The sequence below is a fragment of the Apium graveolens genome, chromosome 7 (assembly GCF_009905375.1).
Source record: "Apium graveolens cultivar Ventura chromosome 7, ASM990537v1, whole genome shotgun sequence".
Taxonomy (NCBI): domain Eukaryota; kingdom Viridiplantae; phylum Streptophyta; class Magnoliopsida; order Apiales; family Apiaceae; genus Apium; species Apium graveolens.
In genome coordinates this window covers 30879497-30886763 of record NC_133653.1, presented here as the reverse complement: position 1 = coordinate 30886763, position 7267 = coordinate 30879497, and the positions used below count along the sequence as shown (strand labels likewise).

The 7267-nt window shown below is 37.1% G+C and overlaps 1 pseudogene; it reads right to left on the bottom strand.

Moving 5' to 3' along the window:
* Positions 1-4147: 4147 nt before the first annotated feature.
* On the bottom strand, positions 4148-6827 carry LOC141673475 (flotillin-like protein 3; annotated as a pseudogene).
* Between the last annotated feature and the right edge of the window lie 440 nt (positions 6828-7267).

Below are 7267 nucleotides of genomic sequence, written 5' to 3'. Positions count from 1 at the left end.
AGACAGAATCTGAGTGTAGATGAACTCAAAAAGGATATAGCTGACTTGAAGACCTACAATTCTGAGAAGCTGGATTCAGTCATGCCATATGGTACCATGCAGGATCATTTACTGAGACTGAGAAAAGAATCAGATGCTGAAAAGAGGCTGACCAAATTGGAGAATAGAGTTCAAGGTATTGAAAACTCGGTGGTCACCATTCTTCAAAATCAACAGTCTCAGACCAGTCTTCTCATGCAACTGGATAAAGCACAAGGCCTGACTCCTCAACTTGATGATAACAAAAAGGGGGAGAAAGGACCAAGTGAGGGGGAGAAACTTCAAATACAAATCAGCAAAGTAATTGTGCCTTCAATTACTGTGTCAAAGCCACCACTTGCAGATGGTATAGATCTGATTCAGGCAGCAGCAGCAAACTTGAAAGTTGCTGAGAAAGAAAAGTTGAATTTGATCAACTGGGAGAAGATTGATGAGGAGATACAGAAGAAGTTCCAACTTGTCAAGGAGCCAGTTAAGTCAGCCATCCATCACTCACAAGTCAAGCAAATCAGTGTAAATGAGATGAGCATGAACTATCTGGAAAGAGGACAATCTTCCTGCATCAAGTCTCCAAAGGCTGAAATGATTCTTAAACCAAGGGCAAACTATTCAAAATCATCCTTGAAGAACCCCTTGGATACTGTGTATGAGACACCCAAGCCTGATGAGAAGAAGCTTCTGTCAAGATCAATTATTTTCTACAAAGATCCAACTGATTCAGCTTCAAAAAGGAGAATTGCTAAGATATTCAGAAATGGAAAGGAAATTTGTGTGGTAGTTGGACATCCTCAATTTGCTCAAGCAAAGAGAGAAGAAAAAGCCAGATTGAAGCAGGAAAAGAAGCAAGCTACTCTAGATGCAAAGAAGGCTAAACAAAAGAAAGAGCAGATTGCTATCTTGGCCAAGCTACAGGTTGTGAATTCATCACAACAAATTCCCTCCCAATCATCTGAAGCTACTGAATCAAGGAAACATGTTGAAGAACAGAAGAAATCTCCAAGAAAGAAAGAATTGGCTAAAAGAACAAAAAGGAAACTGGATATTGTTGACAAGGAATTGGGAGATCAATTTCCTAAGGAACCCACACCAGCTACAACTCAAGCATCAAAGCCCTCTGTGGTATTTGAAGATATAAGGGTGGTGGATCCCTACAGGAATATTCATGATGAACCTATTGTGCCCAAGGATGAGCCAATAGAATGGGATAACATACCAATTCCTGACTTCAGTCTACCAATCCTTAGCAAGCCAAAAAGGACAAAGTCAAGAGCAGTCAAGAAGGTGAAGCTGTCACCTCTCAAATCCAAATCTGTAGTCAAAGCTCAGCCCAAAGTCAATAAGGGAGACTACTTGTACTTGTGTGATATCAAAGAATTTTCTGATCTAAACCTCTATCTGGATGAACTAGATGAAGTGAGGGGAATTGATGCATACAGAAACCTACCTGAAAGGTTAGTGTTCAAGTACAAAGGAGGAAAGGAGATTCAGTGGCCACTTCACAGGATTCTTCAAGAGAGCCAAGCTGTACTGATTAAAGTTTATTCATCCTTTAAGAAGAACTTTGGGTTCAATGTCAGTGCAAGAAGACTAGTATTGAAGAAGATTGAAGAACTAAGGAGTGTTAGAGCTAAAGATGCACTCCCAAAGACTCTAATCATCACATACACAGGGAGAAGAGTGCATCTAAGGTCCTACTGGCTGATGGAGTTCATGGATGACAAAGGTGTGAGAAGATTCTTCACATTAGAAGACCAATTGAGCATCTCCAGCAATGAGACTCTCTTGGAAATGCAAGAAAAGCTAAATCTCTCAGAATCTGATGAACTGGAATTCCACAGGCAGCTCCAAAATCAGATTAATGAAAATAACAGAAAGCTTAGAAGAAGATCCAGACCTACAAGGAACTAGATAAATCTGCTCAAGCTAGAGGAGCATCTTGAAAATGACTGTGAGCCAAACTTTGTACATTTTGATTAATTGAAGCACTTTCAGTATTATCTACTTTTCTTTAAAGCTGTATGTTTAGGATGTTTTGTTATCATCAAGTATCTCTTAATTTATGGCTACAATTCCAGTAGACATAAATTGGGGGAGATTGTTGTGCATATGTTGTGTACTTGATGATTTCACAAACAAAACACCTAAGTAGATTTTACTTGGTGAAATAATGTAGCACTCGACAGATAAGAATTTTAGTCCCGGCAGATAAATATGTAGTCCCGATGGATAATGATTTATTATCCATCGAGTGAGTAGCTTATGTAATAATGAGTCTGTAGCACATTTCTGCATACACCTTTGTATAGAGTCTGTAGTAGCATATAAGTCATGTGGACTTTAACTAGATATGCAGAATAGGTTGATTAATTGTACATAGATGATGTCTTGTAATTCTGCATAAGTGAAATGAAGTCAAGTGCCTGATTGCTACCCGACGGATAAACTACAAAGCACCCGACGGATGATCAACAATCCGACGGATGATCATGAACCCAACGGATAAAGAATTCAAACATCAGTTTACAGTGAAAACTGGTCACATACGTCGGGATGTATGCAAATGGAATGAGGAAGCCTATTAACTGGGTAATAGAGAACAAAGTAGCAAAGCATAAAAACTGATAGTTTTTATAATGATTCTATTTTTTGACTTTGTAATCTTGGTAATATATAAACCAAGAAGTAGCAAATAGAAACTAAGATCTGAGATACAAAAAGTGAGAAACATTTGTAAGCAGAATTATTAGCATTTCTTTGTATTCTCGGTAGTTCAAATTTGTAAGCAGCTGTGAGCATTCTTGCACACAGAGTTCTCTCGATATAATATATATCTCTGGTGGAATTGTTTAAATCCACCAGAAAGTTTTTAAAGACTCTTGTTTTTAATTACTTATGTTTTGATTCAATTAAGTTTTTATTCCGCATTGTGCTAATCAAAACACTTATATTTGTATTCGAGTTTGAACATTTTTATTTTTAAGAAAAAGGTTCAAGAATTCCATTCAACCCCCCTTCTGTAATTCTTGCTATATTGTTAAGGGACTAACAATCCTGAATTTAGTAAAATAAGCAGACATTGAGAGAGATACTTGACTCAAATGAGCTATCTCCTTCCTCAGATTGAACAACTTTGGTCCATTACTTTGTGCATATCTGACTGCTAAATCTAACCAGATTTCTCTAGCAGAATGTAAATAGACAATACTGTTTCTAATTTCAGGACTCACAGAATTGAGTAACCAAGAGGTCACCATATTGTTACACCTTAACCAGTACACCATTAGACCAGAATTTGCAGCAGGTTTCTGATATGAACCATCCACAAAACCTAATTTCAACTTTGATGATAAAGCAATTTTCATTGATCTATTCCATTGGTTGTAATTGCTTTCATTCAATATCACAGTAGTTATTTGCATTCCCAGACTATCAGAAGGATGCAAATAGTATGGATGATTACTGTCTATTGTTGTGTTCATAGATGTTGAGCCTAGAGTGGCAGATGAGTATGATGCAGATGTAGTCATAACAAATATGAACTATTTGTAGAAAGCATATCTATTGAATCAATTCTGCTAATTGATAAGAGTAATGAGAGATTACGATGCGGAAGAATGCGAAGCAATACTTACAGATATGATGATTCAACACTAAAATTTTGATCCCAGTATGAACATCAACATTCTGATCAAATTTAAGCTTAACAATGGCGATTCAACAATGACAATTCGACTTCAACATTTTGTACGGACGAACAAAGAGGCTCTAATACCATGTCACAAAATGAGCTTCTTGTTCAACTGAACAATATACTAACAAACAATCAACTAAACTGTTACAAAGTATTTACATAATCTTGATGAAGAACTAAACTGAAATCATGTATTGATATTGTCAAGGTTTTTTGACAGTTCACCCCTTGATTCTTGAACAGAATCAAGATGATAGCAGAGACGATATGATAAATAATGATCTGCCATTCTATCAGTAAAACAAACGACAAATCAAAGGAAAATGTTGTAGCTAATTATGTAAAACCAACCTGCAAGTATCAAAGTAGACAATATAATTAACTCTGTGTTTGTAAAGAAATCCTAGTTTCGTAACTTTAATTTTTACTAGAATCAGTAGGCAATGTGGCTAGCCAAGATGGTGGAAGCATTCCAGTCTGATCATTTACCGTCTGCAGCAATGGCAGTAGCATTCCATACAAACCTGTTATCTCTTTCAATGCACCACCAGAGCCACCACCAGTTGGACCACCCTCACCAACACCATTACCTGTAGCCCCTGTCCAGATATTAATCTTTGGTTGTAGCCCACGGACCGCATCAGCGTTAAGCTTGGCAATGTCCTTAAAGGCGCCTCCATCAATCATCAAATAATCACGAAGAGCATTGTAGTTCCCACCCAATTCTTTGAGGAGGTTTCCAACATAGAAGCCTTGTGCTTTTTCCAGTTCTATCATTCCTTCTACTTCTTTCTTTTTTGCATAGAGTTCAGCCTCTGCAGCTCATTGTCTAGCATATATCAGCATATGCGCTTGCTTTCTGTGCTTCCGCTTTCTTTTGTACCTCAAATAGAACTGCTTCAGCTGCGCATTCGTCTCTTGTACCTGTATGTCATTAGGTAATAAGTTATAGAGAATCTGTGAAAATTGTATCTCTCCAACCCATTTTTTGGATTATATTTGTTGGAACACTATACCATGTAGTTAAAAAAAATTAGTTACTCAACATTATAAATAATCCCATGAACACCATTTGAACAAATATGTGCAAATGACAAATAAAATCATTAGTGAAACAGAGTCAGTTACCTGTATATCATATTTGATATTGGCCTTACTGAGATCTTGAGCCCTAAGTTTCTCAATCATGGTCAAAGCATTCTGTTTCTCCACCTCCATCTGCAGTGTTGCCTCCCTTATGGACTTTGCCTTCTGTGCCTCCACCTCTGCCATCTTAGCTGACTGAGACCACATGGCCTTCTTCTTTGCCAACTCAGCATTCGCCTGCTCAACCTCCGCGTCTTTTTGATTCTTGTACATCTGCACTTCCGTCTTGACCTTAATATCCTCTTTATTTCCTTCTCCTTGCCTCTTGGTCGCTATAATCTTGGATTCTGCATCAACCTTTGCTGCATTCTGTAACGTCAACCCTTCTCGTTCCTTGGCTCCAATGACACCCTTCATCTTAGCCTCCGCAACATCCACCTTAGCCTGATTGGCCACCTCCATCTGAGTCTTTTGTCCAAGATACGAAAAGTACTCATGCCCCGGAACATCCACAAGTTGTTTGACATTAGAGTTATATATAAAAAGCCCAAACAGATTAAGTTCAAGATGAACTTGATCAACACTTGTTCTTTAAACTGCTTGGTGCCTTTAAAGATCTGTCCCATTGTCATCGAAGCAACAACCTAATGAGACTATTGTCAAAAATGAAATGACAGCACAAGTTTCTAATGCAGTGACTACAATCAGTATGAAGCCACAGCACAAAGCTAATATACAGCTAGCAATATCAGCACAATATAATACAAGTTTGTTACATTCTATTTGGAGTTAGTTAGAAAGAGCTGACTTGGGTTGACCATAGAGTACTTATATAAATAGTTCATTTCTCTGTAATGTTCTCTTAAGCTTTTGATTAATAAAGATTCTTGTTCTTCACTTTACTCTTCTTCCACATTTCGTTATACACACACGTTACATACACTTACAGGAATCTATTATGGTATCAGAGCCATGACTATTCGTCATCAAATTCAGATCCTTATCTTTTTCAGTGCGATCAGGTAAACAATTTTTGTTCCTTCTATATCTATAATAGATTGAGAGAAGAGATTGATTGAGATCGATCTCGAAACCCTAGATTTACGACTTTGTTGAGTTTTCTTCATTTTCCACATTTTTTTTCCAATTAGACTGTATTGATTCATCAATACAGTTAGAAGTATTGTTGATTATCGATTGAGATCGTTTTAATAGTTGCTTTGAAGATTGAGAAGACGAAACCCTAGTTTTTCGTACGATCATTATGCGTAATTGCTTTGCAATGTTGTTCAAGGAATTAGTAACAATACTGGTGCTAATAGAGATAATCTCATTCTTGAGAATGATGATACAGCTAGAGACACTCAGGATGGAGTAGATTTATAGAATAATAATAATTTTATCGACAACAATTCTCATCCTTTGTACTTGCATAATAATGATCATCCAGGCCTCATTTTGATAGCTAAGAAACTAGTAGGTCCGGATAATTTTGGTCCATGGAGTCGATCAATGCAAATAGCTTTAAATGTTAGGAACAAGTTTGTGATTGTGAATGGAGTTTTTGAGAAACCTTCAGAATATTCTCCATTGTTGGCACAGTGGGAGAGAGTAAATGATTTAGAGATCACTTAAATCTTGAATTCAGTTGCTGATGAGATTAGTGATGGTTTGAACTATGTCACAACTGCTCGAGAAGTTTGGTTAGAATTGACAGAGAGATTTTCTGGAACTAATGGTCACAGGGTTTATCAGGTTTTAAAGGATATTCACAGTCTGGATCAAGGAAATAAGTCAGTAGAAGTTTATTTTCATAAGCTCAAGGCTCTGTGGGATGAATATGTTGTTTTAGAACCAAATATGAGATGCACTTGTGGAGCGCAGAAGGTACACACTGAGAGAGATCAGAAGAGAAATCTATTGCAATTCTTGATGGGCCTTCATGATGGAAATGCAGCTGTGAGAGGCTAAATTCTGTTGATGAATCCTCTTCCAACTGTATCTCAGGCATATGCTTTTGTAAAGCAAGATGAGAAAACTCGACAAGGATATCAAAACGTTGCCACAACAGTTAATCCGTTTGTTAATTATGTTGTGACTGGTGGAACTACAGACTCAGCCAATAAAAGATTTAAATAATAAGGGAAATTATCAGTCTGGAACTGCAACTGGTAATCTAGCAAAATCTGGTCTCAAATGTTCTTATTGTAATTTCAATGGTCACACTAGGGAGAATTGCTACAAACTAATTAGTTATCCACCAAATTGGAAGAAGAAAGAAAAGCCTAGTATGACTAATTCTCTAGGTGCAGGACAGTTCAGAAACTTTCCTAAAGCTAATCTAGCAAATGTTACTAGTTCTTCTACAGTTGCACAGAATGTTCAATCTGACTCTCAGTTCAATCAATTACAACAACAAATCAACCAGTTGAGTCAAATGATGACTACATT